Source organism: Oncorhynchus kisutch, unplaced genomic scaffold (assembly GCF_002021735.2).
Source record: "Oncorhynchus kisutch isolate 150728-3 unplaced genomic scaffold, Okis_V2 scaffold717, whole genome shotgun sequence".
NCBI lineage: Eukaryota > Metazoa > Chordata > Actinopteri > Salmoniformes > Salmonidae > Oncorhynchus > Oncorhynchus kisutch.
This window is the reverse complement of record NW_022262662.1, coordinates 25,096-43,013: the sequence shown is the minus strand read 5'-3', so window position 1 is coordinate 43,013 and position 17,918 is coordinate 25,096. Positions and strand designations below refer to the sequence as shown.

Genomic DNA, 17,918 nt, shown 5'->3' with positions numbered 1-17,918 from the left:
GGGAACAAAGACTTGGGGAGGAGCAACTAAAAGCAGCAGGTGAGGGAGTGGTTACAGACCAAGAGTCCTGATCAGTAAAGGCTTTGTTTTTTTTAAACTATTTTAGTCTCAGATCAATCTTTAAAAAATCTCAAGGTCAATTCTATTTCAAGTTCTACATCTCCAAATAAAGTTGAAAATCACAGCAATATCTAGGGGTGTTTTTTGAGGGTCTGAACTCTGTTTGACCCCAACCATGACCAGAACCTTCAGAGGGGTTTGTATCTATATATGAGGCCTCTCATAACTTTGTATTGTGCTCGCTTTGGCAGCACATATACTAAAATTGGATCGATACAGAGAAGATTAGCATGGCCCCTGCGAAAGGATGACACGCAAATCCGTGAAGCGCTCCTTATTTTCCTCACACGTCGAGAAATTGGAACCAACAGAGAAGATTGGGGCTAGTGACCCGGGGAGAATAAATGGCCATTCCCCTCAGTCTAGTCTAAGGGGAGGGGAATGCTGGATGAGAGAAGAAGCTCAGTCTACAGTAGAATGACAGGAACATTTGTGAAGCCTTCCTTATTTTGAAATGGGGAGTGAGACAAGGTTGCAGCCTGAGACCAACTTTATTCAACATGTAGACAAATAATTGGCGAGTTAGGCACGGTTGCAGTCTGAGTTCAACTTTATTCAAAGTTTAGAAATGAATTGGGGAGTGAGACAAGGTTGCACTCCGAGTCCAACTGTATTCAATATCTACAAATGAATTGGAGAGAGACTTGGGTTTCAATTTTAGTCCAGTTGTATTAAACACAACAAACTTGAATGTCACAACATTTTAAACAGACATCAAAGTCAAGACTCAGACTCTCTCTCCCTCTACTAATTGGGGAGTTAGTTATAAGTATCCTTGGCCAGGCCATGTTGCAGAAAACGGGGGAGGGTGGGAAGTGGTCGGGGCAGGGGAACAAAGACTTGGGGAGGAGCAACTAAAAGCAGCAGGTGAGGGAGTGGTTACAGACCAAGAGTCCTGAATCAGTAAAGGCTTTGTTTTTAACTATATTTTAGTCTAAGATCAATCTTTAAAAAAATCTCAAGTCAATTCTATTTCAAGTTCTACATCTCCAAATAAAGTTGAAACATCACAGCAATATTCTAGGGGTGGGTTTTTGAGGGTCTGAACTCTGTTTGACCCCAACCATGACCAGAACCTTCAGAGGGGTTGTGATCTATATATGAGGGCCTCTCATAACTTGTATTGTGCTCGCTTTGGCAGCACATATACTAAATTGGATCGATACAGAGAAGATTAGCATGGACCCCTGCGAAAGGATGACACGCAAATCCGTGAAGCGCTCCTTATTTTCCTCACACGTCGAGAAATTGGAACCAAACAGAGAAGATTGGGCGGTAGTGACCCGGGGAGAATAAATGGTCCATTCCCCTCAGTCTAGTCTAAGGAGGAGGGGAAATGCTGGATGAGAGAAGAAGCTCAGTCTACAGTAGAATGACAGGAACATTTGTGAAGCCTTCCTTATTTTGAAATGGGGAGTGAGACAAGGTTGCAGCCTGAGACCAACTTTATTCAACATGTAGACAAATAATTGGCGAGTTAGGCACGGTTGCAGTCTGAGTTCAACTTTATTCAAAGTTTAGAAATGAATTGGGGAGTGAGACAAGGTTGCACTCCGAGTTCCAACTTTATTCAATATCTACAAATGAATTGGAGAGAGACTTGGGTTCAATTTTAGTCCAGTTGTATTAAACACAACAAACTTGAATGTCACAACATTTTAAACAGACATCAAAGTCAGACTCAGACTCTCTCTCCCTCTACTAATTGGGGAGTTAGTTATAAGTATCCTTGGCCAGGCCATGTTGCAGAAAACGGGGGAAGGGTGGGAAGTGGTCGGGGCAGAGAGGAACAAACACTTGGGGAGGAGCAACTAAAAGCAGCAGGTGAGGGAGGGGTTACAGACCAAGAGTCCTGAATCAGTAAAGGCTTTGTTTTTAAACTATATTTTAGTCTAAGATCAATCTTTAAAAAATCTCAAGTCAATTCTATTTCAAGTTCTACATCTCCAAATAAAGTTGAAACATCACAGCAATATTCTAGGGGTGGTTTTTGAGGGTCTGAACTCTGTTTGACCCCAACCATGACCAGAACCTTCAGAGGGGTTGTGATCTATATATGAGGGCCTCTCATAACTTTGTATTGTGCTCGCTTTGGCAGCACATATACTAAAATTGGATCGATACAGAGAAGATTAGCATGGCCCCTGCGAAAGGATGACACGCAAATCCGTGAAGCGCTCCTTATTTTCCTCACACGTCGAGAAATTGGAACCAAACAGAGAAGATTGGGCGGTAGTGACCCGGGGAGAATAAATGGTCCATTCCCCTCAGTCTAGTCTAAGGAGGAGGGGAAATGCTGGATGAGAGAAGAAGCTCAGTCTACAGTAGAATGACAGGAACATTTGTGAAGCCTTCCTTATTTTGAAATGGGGAGTGAGACAAGGTTGCAGCCTGAGACCAACTTTATTCAACATGTAGACAAATAATTGGCGAGTTAGGCACGGTTGCAGTCTGAGTTCAACTTTATTCAAAGTTTAGAAATGAATTGGGGAGTGAGACAAGGTTGCACTCCGAGTCCAACTTTATTCAATATCTACAAATGAATTGGAGAGAGACTTGGGTTCAATTTTAGTCCAGTTGTATTAAACACAACAAACTTGAATGTCACAACATTTTAAACAGACATCAAAGTCAGACTCAGACTCTCTCTCCCTCTACTAATTGGGGAGTTAGTTATAAGTATCCTTGGCCAGGCCATGTTGCAGAAAACGGGGGAAGGGTGGGAAGTGGTCGGGGCAGGGGAACAAAGACTTGGGGAGGAGCAACTAAAAGCAGCAGGTGAGGGAGTGGTTACAGACCAAGAGTCCTGAATCAGTAAAGGCTTTGTTTTAAACTATATTTTAGTCTAAGATCAATCTTTAAAAAATCTCAAGTCAATTCTATTTCAAGTTCTACATCTCCAAATAAAGTTGAAACATCACAGCAATATTCTAGGGGTGGTTTTTGAGGGTCTGAACTCTGTTTGACCCCAACCATGACCAGAACCTTCAGAGGGGTTGTGATCTATATATGAGGGCCTCTCATAACTTTGTATTGTGCTCGCTTTGGCAGCACATATACTAAAATTGGATCGATACAGAGAAGATTAGCATGGCCCCTGCGAAAGGATGACACGCAAATCCGTGAAGCGCTCCTTATTTTCCTCACACGTCGAGAAATTGGAACCAAACAGAGAAGATTGGGCGGTAGTGACCCGGGGAGAATAAATGGTCCATTCCCCTCAGTCTAGTCTAAGGAGGAGGGGAAATGCTGGATGAGAGAAGAAGCTCAGTCTACAGTAGAATGACAGGAACATTTGTGAAGCCTTCCTTATTTTGAAATGGGGAGTGAGACAAGGTTGCAGCCTGAGACCAACTTTATTCAACATGTAGACAAATAATTGGCGAGTTAGGCACGGTTGCAGTCTGAGTTCAACTTTATTCAAAGTTTAGAAATGAATTGGGGAGTGAGACAAGGTTGCACTCCGAGTCCAACTTTATTCAATATCTACAAATGAATTGGAGAGAGACTTGGGTTCAATTTTAGTCCAGTTGTATTAAACACAACAAACTTGAATGTCACAACATTTTAAACAGACATCAAAGTCAGACTCAGACTCTCTCTCCCTCTACTAATTGGGGAGTTAGTTATAAGTATCCTTGGCCAGGCCATGTTGCAGAAAACGGGGGAAGGGTGGGAAGTGGTCGGGGCAGGGGAACAAAGACTTGGGGAGGAGCAACTAAAAGCAGCAGGTGAGGGAGTGGTTACAGACCAAGAGTCCTGAATCAGTAAAGGCTTTGTTTTTAAACTATATTTTAGTCTAAGATCAATCTTTAAAAAATCTCAAGTCAATTCTATTTCAAGTTCTACATCTCCAAATAAAGTTGAAACATCACAGCAATATTCTAGGGGTGGTTTTTGAGGGTCTGAACTCTGTTTGACCCCAACCATGACCAGAACCTTCAGAGGGGTTGTGATCTATATATGAGGGCCTCTCATAACTTTGTATTGTGCTCGCTTTGGCAGCACATATACTAAAATTGGATCGATACAGAGAAGATTAGCATGGACCCTGCGAAAGGATGACACGCAAATCCGTGAAGCGCTCCTTATTTTCCTCACACGTCGAGAAATTGGAACCAAACAGAGAAGATTGGGCGGTAGTGACCCGGGGAGAATAAATGGTCCATTCCCCTCAGTCTAGTCTAAGGAGGAGGGGAAATGCTGGATGAGAGAAGAAGCTCAGTCTACAGTAGAATGACAGGAACATTTGTGAAGCCTTCCTTATTTTGAAATGGGGAGTGAGACAAGGTTGCAGCCTGAGACCAACTTTATTCAACATGTAGACAAATAATTGGCGAGTTAGGCACGGTTGCAGTCTGAGTTCAACTTTATTCAAAGTTTAGAAATGAATTGGGGAGTGAGACAAGGTTGCACTCCGAGTCCAACTTTATTCAATATCTACAAATGAATTGGAGAGAGACTTGGGTTCAATTTTAGTCCAGTTGTATTAAACACAACAAACTTGAATGTCACAACATTTTAAACAGACATCAAAGTCAGACTCAGACTCTCTCTCCCTCTACTAATTGGGGAGTTAGTTATAAGTATCCTTGGCCAGGCCATGTTGCAGAAAACGGGGGAAGGGTGGGAAGTGGTCGGGGCAGAGGAACAAAGACTTGGGGAGGAGCAACTAAAAGCAGCAGGTGAGGGAGGGGTTACAGACCAAGAGTCCTGAATCAGTAAAGGCTTTGTTTTTAAACTATATTTTAGTCTAAGATCAATCTTTAAAAAATCTCAAGTCAATTCTATTTCAAGTTCTACATCTCCAAATAAAGTTGAAACATCACAGCAATATTCTAGGGGTGGTTTTTGAGGGTCTGAACTCTGTTTGACCCCAACCATGACCAGAACCTTCAGAGGGGTTGTGATCTATATATGAGGGCCTCTCATAACTTTTTATTGTGCTCGCTTTGGCAGCACATATACTAAAATTGGATCGATACAGAGAAGATTAGCATGGCCCCTGCGAAAGGATGACACGCAAATCCGTGAAGCGCTCCTTATTTTCCTCACACGTCGAGAAATTGGAACCAAACAGAGAAGATTGGGCGGTAGTGACCCGGGGAGAATAAATGGTCCATTCCCCTCAGTCTAGTCTAAGGAGGAGGGGAAATGCTGGATGAGAGAAGAAGCTCAGTCTACAGTAGAATGACAGGAACATTTGTGAAGCCTTCCTTATTTTGAAATGGGGAGTGAGACAAGGTTGCAGCCTGAGACCAACTTTATTCAACATGTAGACAAATAATTGGCGAGTTAGGCACGGTTGCAGTCTGAGTTCAACTTTATTCAAAGTTTAGAAATGAATTGGGGAGTGAGACAAGGTTGCACTCCGAGTCCAACTTTATTCAATATCTACAAATGAATTGGAGAGAGACTTGGGTTCAATTTTAGTCCAGTTGTATTAAACACAACAAACTTGAATGTCACAACATTTTAAACAGACATCAAAGTCAGACTCAGACTCTCTCTCCCTCTACTAATTGGGGAGTTAGTTATAAGTATCCTTGGCCAGGCCATGTTGCAGAAAACGGGGGAAGGGTGGGAAGTGGTCGGGGCAGGGGGACAAAGACTTGGGGAGGAGCAACTAAAAGCAGCAGGTGAGGGAGGGGTTACAGACCAAGAGTCCTGAATCATTAAAGGATTTGTTTTTAAACTATATTTTAGTCTAAGATCAATCTTTAAAAAATCTCAAGTCAATTCTATTTCAAGTTCTACATCTCCAAATAAAGTTGAAACATCACAGCAATATTCTAGGGGTGGTTTTTGAGGGTCTGAACTCTGTTTGACCCCAACCATGACCAGAACCTTCAGAGGGGTTGTGATCTATATATGAGGGCCTCTCATAACTTTGTATTGTGCTCGCTTTGGCAGCACATATACTAAAATTGGATCGATACAGAGAAGATTAGCATGGCCCCTGCGAAAGGATGACACGCAAATCCGTGAAGCGCTCCTTATTTTCCTCACACGTCGAGAAATTGGAACCAAACAGAGAAGATTGGGCGGTAGTGACCCGGGGAGAATAAATGGTCCATTCCCCTCAGTCTAGTCTAAGGAGGAGGGGAAATGCTGGATGAGAGAAGAAGCTCAGTCTATAGTAGAATGACAGGAACATTTGTGAAGCCTTCCTTATTTTGAAATGGGGAGTGAGACAAGGTTGCAGCCTGAGACCAACTTTATTCAACATGTAGACAAATAATTGGCGAGTTAGGCACGGTTGCAGTCTGAGTTCAACTTTATTCAAAGTTTAGAAATGAATTGGGGAGTGAGACAAGGTTGCACTCCGAGTCCAACTTTATTCAATATCTACAAATGAATTGGAGAGAGACTTGGGTTCAATTTTAGTCCAGTTGTATTAAACACAACAAACTTGAATGTCACAACATTTTAAACAGACATCAAAGTCAGACTCAGACTCTCTCTCCCTCTACTAATTGGGGAGTTAGTTATAAGTATCCTTGGCCAGGCCATGTTGCAGAAAACGGGGGAAGGGTGGGAAGTGGTCGGGGCAGGGGGACAAAGACTTGGGGAGGAGCAACTAAAAGCAGCAGGTGAGGGAGGGGTTACAGACCAAGAGTCCTGAATCATTAAAGGCTTTGTTTTTAAACTATATTTTAGTCTAAGATCAATCTTTAAAAAATCTCAAGTCAATTCTATTTCAAGTTCTACATCTCCAAATAAAGTTGAAACATCACAGCAATATTCTAGGGGTGGTTTTTGAGGGTCTGAACTCTGTTTGACCCCAACCATGACCAGAACCTTCAGAGGGGTTGTGATCTATATATGAGGGCCTCTCATAACTTTGTATTGTGCTCGCTTTGGCAGCACATATACTAAAATTGGATCGATACAGAGAAGATTAGCATGGCCCCTGCGAAAGGATGACACGCAAATCCGTGAAGCGCTCCTTATTTTCCTCACACGTCGAGAAATTGGAACCAAACAGAGAAGATTGGGCGGTAGTGACCCGGGGAGAATAAATGGTCCATTCCCCTCAGTCTAGTCTAAGGAGGAGGGGAAATGCTGGATGAGAGAAGAAGCTCAGTCTATAGTAGAATGACAGGAACATTTGTGAAGCCTTCCTTATTTTGAAATGGGGAGTGAGACAAGGTTGCAGCCTGAGACCAACTTTATTCAACATGTAGACAAATAATTGGCGAGTTAGGCACGGTTGCAGTCTGAGTTCAACTTTATTCAAAGTTTAGAAATGAATTGGGGAGTGAGACAAGGTTGCACTCCGAGTCCAACTTTATTCAATATCTACAAATGAATTGGAGAGAGACTTGGGTTCAATTTTAGTCCAGTTGTATTAAACACAACAAACTTGAATGTCACAACATTTTAAACAGACATCAAAGTCAGACTCAGAGACTTTTTTTTTTTTTTACAAAAAATAATTTATTTACCATCAATACCATTCATTCTTTTACAAAATCATAATTCTAATTCTCATTCATTCTTAATTCAAATTATTTACAAAATACACCAAAACAAAAACCTCAGGGGAGCATCGTCCCTCCCCGTCATACCTAACCAATACCTAACCCTTCCCTATCTTCCCTTCCCTAATCTATCCCCTTACAAACCTCACTCTAACACTCCCAGCCCTAATCCCCCCTTCCACCTCTCCCGTGCCGCATGCTGCCCCCACTTTATCTCCTCCCTCCTCATCCTCCCCCTCACTTCACCTTCCACCCTCCTCACTATCCCTTCCACCCCCCAATCTCTCTCCCTGTCTTAACTAAATTCTGCCTGGCTTCCCACAGCCCCCTTTTAAAGAGACTCATGAGAAGCCAGAGCAGAAACCTGTCCCTTTCCGTTCCCCTCGCTCTCCCTACGCCTCGCTCTAACCTAGCCCAAGTCAGCAAAAAATCGCTCCTAACCATACCTAGCAACACCCGTGCCCTAGCCCAGACTAGTCCGGCAAAGGCACAGTCCCAGAAGGCATGGCGCACAGTCTCCTCCCTGCCACAAGCAGATCTTGGACAGGTGGAGGATCGCGACAAACTATGCCGGTACATAATGGCACGTACCGGCAAGCACTTATGGAGGCTCAACCAATTCAGGTCCTTGAGCCTGTTGTCCAGGCCCCGCGCCTGCACTCCCTCCCAGACCACTGACGAGATGCCCGCTACAGGCGCAGGACTCCCTGCCTGCCTGACCTCCTCGTACAGGTGCCTGTGATCTAAACCTACTCGGGCAACTTCAACCTCGGGGTGCGCACGCAGCCACTTAGCCGCATGGCCAAAGTGCCACGGCAGCTGTTCCGCCCGAGGACCCGCGTTAGACCACACCATTACGCTTCTCGCCTGATACGAGAAGAACACCCGCAGGAGGTAACCGGACGGGTGTATAACCGGACGAGCAAGCTCCGTCAACAGGAAAGAAACAAAAATGGCGTCTAGCTTGAGGGGGAGATGTGGTACCCCCCTACCTCCCTCCCCGATGGGACAGAGCATGCGCACCCTGGCGACACACTCGTACCTGCCACCCCACATGAACTGAAACACGAGCCTCACTAGATACCTTCTCAGACAAGCCGGCAATGGGTAGATGTACGCCAAGTACAAAAGAGATGGCAATACATCCACCTTTAGGACCAGGACCTTACCTATAAAAGACAAAGACCTAGCCTTCCACATTGCTAGCTTCCTCTGAACAACTGCGATACCCATGTTCCAGTTCAGCGTCGCTGAGCCGGAGGTCTCAAAATGGACCCCGAGAATCCTCAGGGCCCCCTCACAGAGAGATAACCCCCCGGGCACATCCGTCCTACCGCGCCATCTTCCGAAAAACTTAACGGAAGACTTTGCATGATTCAGAACCGCCCCCGACGCTCGGGTGAAATCCCCAATGATGGCAAGGGACCTTGTCAAGCACGAGTCCTTGCATAGCAGCAAGGAAGTGTCGTCGGCGTACTGCGTCATCTTAACACGCAGCCCACCGCTTCCAGGGATCAACAAACCCTCCACCCCTGTGTCTGCCCTAATGGCAGCCCCCAGAGGCTCCATGTACAGAACGAAGAGGAGAGCCGAGAGTGGGCATCCCTGCCTGACCCCAGACGAGAGGTCAAAAACGTCACCTAAGTGACTATTTACACTTACTCGGCACCCCGCTCCGACATATAATGCACGGATCCATCCTATGTACTTCTCCCCAAATCCTAATCTACCTAACACCCTGAATAGAAAAGATCTATTCACGCGATCAAAGGCTTTCGCCTGATCTAGCGCTGCTACCATTAAAGGCAGCCCTCTATCTTCAACCCAGGCGATGGAGTCCCTAATCAACTGTAGGTTCCATCGAATAGAGCGGCCCTCAACCCCACACGTCTGATCCTCGTGAACGACGTAGGGAAGGGCTGTGCGCAACCGATCCGCTAAGACCTTTGCAAGTAGCTTGTACTCTACGCACAGCATGGTCAACGGCTGCCAGTTGCCAAGGTCAGTTGCTTCCCCCTTCTTATAAAGAAGTGACAGCACACCAACAGCCATTGAACCCCCCGGGACCCCCCGTCTCAAGGATGGCCTTCAAGACTTCGAGGACCACTGGCCCAAGTATACCCCAAAACTTGAGGTAAAACTCAGCCGGCAGTCCATCCATCCCAGGCACCTTCCCTTTTCCCATCCTCCTAAGAGCGCTCTCAACCTCTTCTAGTGAGATCTGGGCCTCCATCACGTCTCTAATGTCCTCCGGCAACCGCCGGGACAAGTGTTCTAAAAACACGTTTCCCTGCTCTACATCTATTTCCCTTTCCTTAAATAAACTTCGGAAATGATCAGTTGCCACCCTGACCATTTCCTCTGGTTTACTTACTACACTACCGTTTTCTTCCCTAACGCCATACATTACCTTCCTACTCTGCCTGGCCCTAACCGACTTAAAGAACATAGCGGAACAAGTCTCATTATGTTCTAGAAAGCCACTATGCGCACGCTCCAGAAAAGCTCGAGCCTTCTGCTCCTGCAGCTCCCTGAGCTGCGCCTTTAGGGCTGCGAATCTCTCCCAGTCAATTGACCCGCCGAGGTTGCCTGCCTCGTACTCAAGTTCAACTAACCTTTGGATACGATCCACCTCCCTCCTTTCCTCCCTTTTTTTCCTTTTACAATATCCTATTATAAAAGCCCTAATTCTCACCTTCACTAAATCCCACCACTCTAACACCCCCTCGCACATAGACCGGAGGCCGTCAAGCCTTCGAAAGAAACAAAAAAATGCGTCAACGAAAGCCTGCTCCTCCAGTATACCCCGATCTAGCTTCCAGTACCCCCTACCGAAGAGGCAGACTGGCGACCCCACCTGCAGGAACACCCCGTCGTGATCCGTGAAGACACAGGCAACAGGCGCCCAGACAACTGACCCAAAGATCTGGATATAAAAATGTAGTCGAGCCTCCGCGCAACCCCCCCTGGAGTTGCGCCATGTAGGACCGACCATTACCGGAGTAGTATGCAGGCCGCCATCAACCAGACCATGGCAAGCCATTAGCCCGGTGATTGCGCCTGCACTACTATCACCACCTACCCCTAAATCTATATTAAAGTCCCCTCCTATCACCAAGTGCCTATTTGTGACACACAAGGGCGCCAGACAGTCCACCATCTCCCTTCTGTCTGCCGCCACCTGTGGCCCATATACCCCAATTAACCTATACCTAGCTTCTCTATACACTACATCTATCCCCAATACTCTACCCTGCATTACAACAAATGTGCTCTCTACCTTAATTTCTCTATTCCCACACAAAATCCCTACCCCTGTAGAGTGCACCCCTCCTATGCCCCAAAAAGATTTCCCTTTATCCCACTCTCTCCTAAATCTAACCACATCCCCACCATCCCTCAGGTGAATCAAAACCCACCCCCTCTAAATAACTAAATACCGCCCTCCTTTTAACAAAATCCCTTAACCCTCTAACATTTAAACTAAAAAAAGAAACAGACATATTTATTTAATCATACTAACAATCTAACCCAAAACCCAAAGAAAAAACAGGAGACTCACCCGATGCTCCACTGGTCCATCTCCACCGGCGGGGACGTCCTCTCTCCTCCTGACGCCCCCCCGTCCTCCTCCATCTCCCCAACCCAGGATGCAGGCAGTGTGTTAGGCCTATTGCCCTGCATCCTGGGTTCCTCCCCATCCTCCAACCCCCCCTCCCTGTCTGCCTCGGGGCTGAGTGCAGGGGATCCCATCTCCTCAAACAGGAGTTGAGATCCCTCCGACAAACAGCCCCCAGACCCCTCCACGGAGTCACCCCCCACTAAATTTTGAGGGGCTGAGGCAAACAGGGAGGCTAATGAACTCCCCCCCCGCCGATCTCTTAGCCCCCCCCTCCACACCCCCCTCCCTCTCACTTCCTGTCGAGCTCCCCTTCCTCTTCCCTTTCTTCTCCTTCTTCTTTTTTGGTGAAGAAGGTAGCGGGGAGACACAACCTCCCTTCCCCGCTAGCTCCTCCACCATTTCCCTCAATTCTTCCTCTGGGAAGCCCGACAGGCTATCCCCCCACTCCTTCACCCCCTCTCTCCCTCCCTCCCCCTCCACCGTTCCTGCCACAGGCACCCCCCCACCCCCACCGACCCTTCCCCAGACACCCCCCCCCCCTCCACCAGTCCTTTCACAGGTACCCCTCCCACAGGTCCTGCCCCAGGCACCCCCCCCCCTCCACCGGTCCTTTCACAGGCACCCCTCCCACAGGTCCTGCCCCAGGCACCCCCTCCCCCACCACTCCCTCCACTGTTGTTTTCTCTTTTTCTTCCGTTCCTTTATTTTCATTCTTCTTCTCCTCTTCTTTCTTTTTGTCCTTTTCCTGGACTGGCCCTCCTTCCCCTCCTCTTCTTCCCCCATCCCCCGCTCCTGCTCCCCCTCCAACTGCAGACGCGTATGACCGCTGGCGAGCCGGGCAATCGCGCCACAGGTGCTGAGTGGAGCCACACCTGTGGCAGGCCTTCGGCTCGCCACAGTCCTTGGCCTCGTGCTCCCCAGACCCACAGAATCTACACTTTCTAGTGCTGCACGAGGCCAGGATGTGTCCATAGGCCATACAGCGCCTGCAGAAAGGGGGCTGACGTGCATAATACAACGTCCCCCTGTCAGCCCCCAGGGAGAACATAGCTGGGGGATGGAGGTACCCTCCCAATCCCCTAGGATCCTCCCTGAGGAGGGCTTGAAACCCCCTCCTCCCCGTCCAAAAACCCAAAGAGTCCTTGATGGGCCTTCCTGAGGAGACATTATCCATATATCTCCCCAGAAAGGCCCTTACCTCCTCATCCTTAACATAGGGGTTGTACATATTCACAGTCACGACCCGGAAATTATTTCTCGCCAAGCTCTTCACCAAATAATGGCACATCGGCTTCGTGTCAGACACCGCTCTGACTTTTTTCAGTACCTCCTCATGTTTGCTTTCCGTGTAAAAAGCCACATCGAAAGTCCCATCCAAAGAGTTGCCTTGCAGGCAAAACACATCCTTTATGGTCAACTTCAGCACACCCATCAGGATTGACCTCCCAAATACCTCTCGTCCAAAAGGCTCTCCATCCTTCTCGTTCCACGCAAAACGCACGGTATTAGCCAGTCCAGTCCCTGGGACCGACCCACTTGACGAAAACCTCGCCATCTCCGCAAGGAGACAAACGCTCTCCTCCAGACAATAGAAAAAAACAAAAAAAGGAGGGAAAACCCCAAAAAATTCCTTGAGAGATTTGATTCAATAATCAAAGACCACTTTTTAACCGCTCTCCTGGGACGACCTCTTGGCTCAGGGGCTCTAGGACACCTCGGTGTCAAGCTTGAACTGAGCCAAAAGGCCGAGAAGCGATCCTTATTTTCCTCACACGTCGAGAAATTGGAACCAAACAGAGAAGATTGGGCGGTAGTGACCCGGGGAGAATAAATGGTCCATTCCCCTCAGTCTAGTCTAAGGAGGAGGGGAAATGCTGGATGAGAGAAGAAGCTCAGTCTACAGTAGAATGACAGGAACATTTGTGAAGCCTTCCTTATTTTGAAATGGGGAGTGAGACAAGGTTGCAGCCTGAGACCAACTTTATTCAACATGTAGACAAATAATTGGCGAGTTAGGCACGGTTGCAGTCTGAGTTCAACTTTATTCAAAGTTTAGAAATGAATTGGGGAGTGAGACAAGGTTGCACTCCGAGTCCAACTTTATTCAATATCTACAAATGAATTGGAGAGAGACTTGGGTTCAATTTTAGTCCAGTTGTATTAAACACAACAAACTTGAATGTCACAACATTTTAAACAGACATCAAAGTCAGACTCAGACTCTCTCTCCCTCTACTAATTGGGGAGTTAGTTATAAGTATCCTTGGCCAGGCCATGTTGCAGAAAACGGGGGAAGGGTGGGAAGTGGTCGGGGCAGGGGGACAAAGACTTGGGGAGGAGCAACTAAAAGCAGCAGGTGAGGGAGGGGTTACAGACCAAGAGTCCTGAATCATTAAAGGCTTTGTTTTTAAACTATATTTTAGTCTAAGATCAATCTTTAAAAAATCTCAAGTCAATTCTATTTCAAGTTCTACATCTCCAAATAAAGTTGAAACATCACAGCAATATTCTAGGGGTGGTTTTTGAGGGTCTGAACTCTGTTTGACCCCAACCATGACCAGAACCTTCAGAGGGGTTGTGATCTATATATGAGGGCCTCTCATAACTTTGTATTGTGCTCGCTTTGGCAGCACATATACTAAAATTGGATCGATACAGAGAAGATTAGCATGGCCCCTGCGAAAGGATGACACGCAAATCCGTGAAGCGCTCCTTATTTTCCTCACACGTCGAGAAATTGGAACCAAACAGAGAAGATTGGGCGGTAGTGACCCGGGGAGAATAAATGGTCCATTCCCCTCAGTCTAGTCTAAGGAGGAGGGGAAATGCTGGATGAGAGAAGAAGCTCAGTCTATAGTAGAATGACAGGAACATTTGTGAAGCCTTCCTTATTTTGAAATGGGGAGTGAGACAAGGTTGCAGCCTGAGACCAACTTTATTCAACATGTAGACAAATAATTGGCGAGTTAGGCACGTTTGCAGTCTGAGTTCAACTTTATTCAAAGTTTAGAAATGAATTGGGGAGTGAGACAAGGTTGCACTCCGAGTCCAACTTTATTCAATATCTACAAATGAATTGGAGAGAGACTTGGGTTCAATTTTAGTCCAGTTGTATTAAACACAACAAACTTGAATGTCACAACATTTTAAACAGACATCAAAGTCAGACTCAGACTCTCTCTCCCTCTACTAATTGGGGAGTTAGTTATAAGTATCCTTGGCCAGGCCATGTTGCAGAAAACGGGGGAAGGGTGGGAAGTGGTCGGGGCAGAGGAACAAACACTTGGGGAGGAGCAACTAAAAGCAGCAGGTGAGGGAGGGGTTACAGACCAAGAGTCCTGAATCATTAAAGGCTTTGTTTTTAAACTATATTTTAGTCTAAGATCAATCTTTAAAAAATCTCAAGTCAATTCTATTTCAAGTTCTACATCTCCAAATAAAGTTGAAACATCACAGCAATATTCTAGGGGTGGTTTTTGAGGGTCTGAACTCTGTTTGACCCCAACCATGACCAGAACCTTCAGAGGGGTTGTGATCTATATATGAGGGCCTCTCATAACTTTGTATTGTGCTCGCTTTGGCAGCACATATACTAAAATTGGATCGATACAGAGAAGATTAGCATGGCCCCTGCGAAAGGATGACACGCAAATCCGTGAAGCGCTCCTTATTTTCCTCACACGTCGAGAAATTGGAACCAAACAGAGAAGATTGGGCGGTAGTGACCCGGGGAGAATAAATGGTCCATTCCCCTCAGTCTAGTCTAAGGAGGAGGGGAAATGCTGGATGAGAGAAGAAGCTCAGTCTATAGTAGAATGACAGGAACATTTGTGAAGCCTTCCTTATTTTGAAATGGGGAGTGAGACAAGGTTGCAGCCTGAGACCAACTTTATTCAACATGTAGACAAATAATTGGCGAGTTAGGCACGGTTGCAGTCTGAGTTCAACTTTATTCAAAGTTTAGAAATGAATTGGGGAGTGAGACAAGGTTGCACTCCGAGTCCAACTTTATTCAATATCTACAAATGAATTGGAGAGAGACTTGGGTTCAATTTTAGTCCAGTTGTATTAAACACAACAAACTTGAATGTCACAACATTTTAAACATACATCAAAGTCAGACTCAGACTCTCTCTCCCTCTACTAATTGGGGAGTTAGTTATAAGTATCCTTGGCCAGGCCATGTTGCAGAAAACGGGGGAAGGGTGGGAAGTGGTCGGGGCAGGGGAACAAAGACTTGGGGAGGAGCAACTAAAAGCAGCAGGTGAGGGAGGGGTTACAGACCAAGAGTCCTGAATCATTAAAGGGTTTGTTTTTAAACTATATTTTAGTCTAAGATCAATCTTTAAAAAATCTCAAGTCAATTCTATTTCAAGTTCTACATCTCCAAATAAAGTTGAAACATCACAGCAATATTCTAGGGGTGGTTTTTGAGGGTCTGAACTCTGTTTGACCCCAACCATGACCAGAACCTTCAGAGGGGTTGTGATCTATATATGAGGGCCTCTCATAACTTTGTATTGTGCTCGCTTTGGCAGCACATATACTAAAATTGGATCGATACAGAGAAGATTAGCATGGCCCCTGCGAAAGGATGACACGCAAATCCGTGAAGCGCTCCTTATTTTCCTCACACGTCGAGAAATTGGAACCAAACAGAGAAGATTGGGCGGTAGTGACCCGGGGAGAATAAATGGTCCATTCCCCTCAGTCTAGTCTAAGGAGGAGGGGAAATGCTGGATGAGAGAAGAAGCTCAGTCTACAGTAGAATGACAGGAACATTTGTGAAGCCTTCCTTATTTTGAAATGGGGAGTGAGACAAGGTTGCAGCCTGAGACCAACTTTATTCAACATGTAGACAAATAATTGGCGAGTTAGGCACGGTTGCAGTCTGAGTTCAACTTTATTCAAAGTTTAGAAATGAATTGGGGAGTGAGACAAGGTTGCACTCCGAGTCCAACTTTATTCAATATCTACAAATGAATTGGAGAGAGACTTGGGTTCAATTTTAGTCCAGTTGTATTAAACACAACAAACTTGAATGTCACAACATTTTAAACAGACATCAAAGTCAGACTCAGAGACCGAAGGAGAAAAGGAGAGAAGGATGATAGTAATTTAAGAAAAATTTCTTATTTTCAATGATGGCCTAGGAACAGTGGGTTAGTTGGCTTAATCAGGGGTAGAACGACAGATTTTTACCTTGTTAGCTCTGGGATTCGATCTTGTGGTTACTAGTCCAACATTCTAACCACTAGGCTACCCTGCCTGCAGTTGTCATGATGTCCTTTGATTTTAGTGATGCTTTAGTCAGTTGGACTAATGTTTTCCAGTGACACGATCAAAAGAAAAACAATCAATTACCCTAAATGGATGCATTCGTTCAAATAGCTCTAGAAGGTTCTCAGACCGAGAAACAGCCTCATACATTTGCAATGACTTCAATTAATTTTTGCATCACGAAAATGACGACATTTAGAAATGTCCCAGAGTCACAAGACTAGGTGCATTTCGACCGTCTCGGCCCATATAGACGGACCCCAACGTTTCTGTCCGATAGGTCATTCAAGGACCCCGTAGCAAGTCATGGAAAAAAGTGGATTTTCAGCACCAATTAGGGTTTTGCTCGGACACCAAATGACCTATCTAGCCGAAACTTGGGATTCGGGGTCGCCTCAGCTAGGCCTACAAATAACATCAGAATTAGACCCGCAGCTAGAACGTAACTACGTGTTCTATGTTTTTTTATGGTTTGAACCGAAGGCATTGTGAATTTTGGGCCAGCTCTGAAGTATGTGATAGTTGGCTACTAAACGAGTTGGAAAAAGTGGGTTTGGTGTCAGTTTGTATCAGTTTGGTGTCAGAATGATAGCTAATTGACTAATGGACGGTGACTTGCTGGTGACTCTTGTCCATTTGCAATATGTTTAAACAGTGAGGTACCATCACCAAAGTGACATTTTGAAATCAACCCTAACGAGCGATTGAGATGAACCAGAATCACTGCCCAGCCATCCCGAGTTCATCGGGCCAGTCAATTTCGCATTCCTGCAGGATTTTTATAGCCCCATCAGGTCCTATTTACTGCTGGTATCCACTAACCCCATCAGGTCCTAACCCCATCAGGTCCCCCCCTCCTCTACACCATCATATAGCAGTGTAGGGGCTGTTCCCCCCCCCCCCTCCTCTACACCATCATATAGCAGTGTAGGGGCTGTCCCCCCCCCCCTCCTCTACACCATCATATATCAGTGTAGGGGCTGTTCCCCCCCGCTCCTCTACACCATCATATATCAGTGTAGGGGGGGGGGGGGGGTTAACGACCTTCCGGTTGGAGCATCAGGTTCTTGTTTACAGAAGGACAAACAGGCATTAGTGTCTTATTGAACACAACACACAATATACAACTGTATTTAATTATGATTTTTACATGCTATTTGAGCGAATGCATCCATTTAGGGTAATTGATTGTTTTTCTTTTGATCGTGTCACGTTTTATCAAGGTGATAAATCTGATCTGGTGGTATCCACTAACCCCATCAGGTCCTATGTACTGCTGGTATCCACTGACCCCATCAGGTCCTATGTTCTCCTGGTATCCACTAAACCCCATCAGGTCCTATGTTCTCCTGGTATCCACTAACCCCATCAGGTCCTATGTTCTCCTGGTATTCACTAAACCCCATCAGGTC

General features: G+C 45.9%; 11 non-coding genes across 11 annotated transcripts; all 11 read left to right on the top strand.

Moving 5' to 3' along the window:
• Positions 1 to 295: 295 nt before the first annotated feature.
• Positions 296 to 402, top strand: LOC116361490 (U6 spliceosomal RNA). The gene has a single exon (XR_004207620.1). It is a non-coding gene; the product is annotated as a U6 spliceosomal RNA (small nuclear RNA).
• An 843-nt stretch (positions 403 to 1,245) lies between these two features.
• On the top strand, positions 1,246 to 1,352 carry LOC116361492 (U6 spliceosomal RNA). The gene has a single exon (XR_004207623.1). It is a non-coding gene; the product is annotated as a U6 spliceosomal RNA (small nuclear RNA).
• Positions 1,353 to 2,202: 850 nt separating this feature from the next.
• On the top strand, positions 2,203 to 2,309 carry LOC116361489 (U6 spliceosomal RNA). The gene has a single exon (XR_004207619.1). It is a non-coding gene; the product is annotated as a U6 spliceosomal RNA (small nuclear RNA).
• Positions 2,310 to 3,155: 846 nt separating this feature from the next.
• Positions 3,156 to 3,262, top strand: LOC116361488 (U6 spliceosomal RNA). Its single transcript, XR_004207618.1, has one exon. It is a non-coding gene; the product is annotated as a U6 spliceosomal RNA (small nuclear RNA).
• An 847-nt stretch (positions 3,263 to 4,109) lies between these two features.
• Positions 4,110 to 4,216, top strand: LOC116361491 (U6 spliceosomal RNA). The gene has a single exon (XR_004207621.1). It is a non-coding gene; the product is annotated as a U6 spliceosomal RNA (small nuclear RNA).
• An 847-nt stretch (positions 4,217 to 5,063) lies between these two features.
• LOC116361487 (U6 spliceosomal RNA) lies at positions 5,064 to 5,170 on the top strand. The gene has a single exon (XR_004207617.1). It is a non-coding gene; the product is annotated as a U6 spliceosomal RNA (small nuclear RNA).
• An 847-nt stretch (positions 5,171 to 6,017) lies between these two features.
• LOC116361496 (U6 spliceosomal RNA) lies at positions 6,018 to 6,124 on the top strand. Its single transcript, XR_004207627.1, has one exon. It is a non-coding gene; the product is annotated as a U6 spliceosomal RNA (small nuclear RNA).
• Positions 6,125 to 6,971: 847 nt separating this feature from the next.
• On the top strand, positions 6,972 to 7,078 carry LOC116361495 (U6 spliceosomal RNA). The gene has a single exon (XR_004207626.1). It is a non-coding gene; the product is annotated as a U6 spliceosomal RNA (small nuclear RNA).
• Positions 7,079 to 13,840: 6,762 nt separating this feature from the next.
• Positions 13,841 to 13,947, top strand: LOC116361494 (U6 spliceosomal RNA). The gene has a single exon (XR_004207625.1). It is a non-coding gene; the product is annotated as a U6 spliceosomal RNA (small nuclear RNA).
• Positions 13,948 to 14,794: 847 nt separating this feature from the next.
• LOC116361493 (U6 spliceosomal RNA) lies at positions 14,795 to 14,901 on the top strand. The gene has a single exon (XR_004207624.1). It is a non-coding gene; the product is annotated as a U6 spliceosomal RNA (small nuclear RNA).
• Positions 14,902 to 15,748: 847 nt separating this feature from the next.
• On the top strand, positions 15,749 to 15,855 carry LOC116361485 (U6 spliceosomal RNA). The gene has a single exon (XR_004207616.1). It is a non-coding gene; the product is annotated as a U6 spliceosomal RNA (small nuclear RNA).
• Positions 15,856 to 17,918: the final 2,063 nt, after the last annotated feature.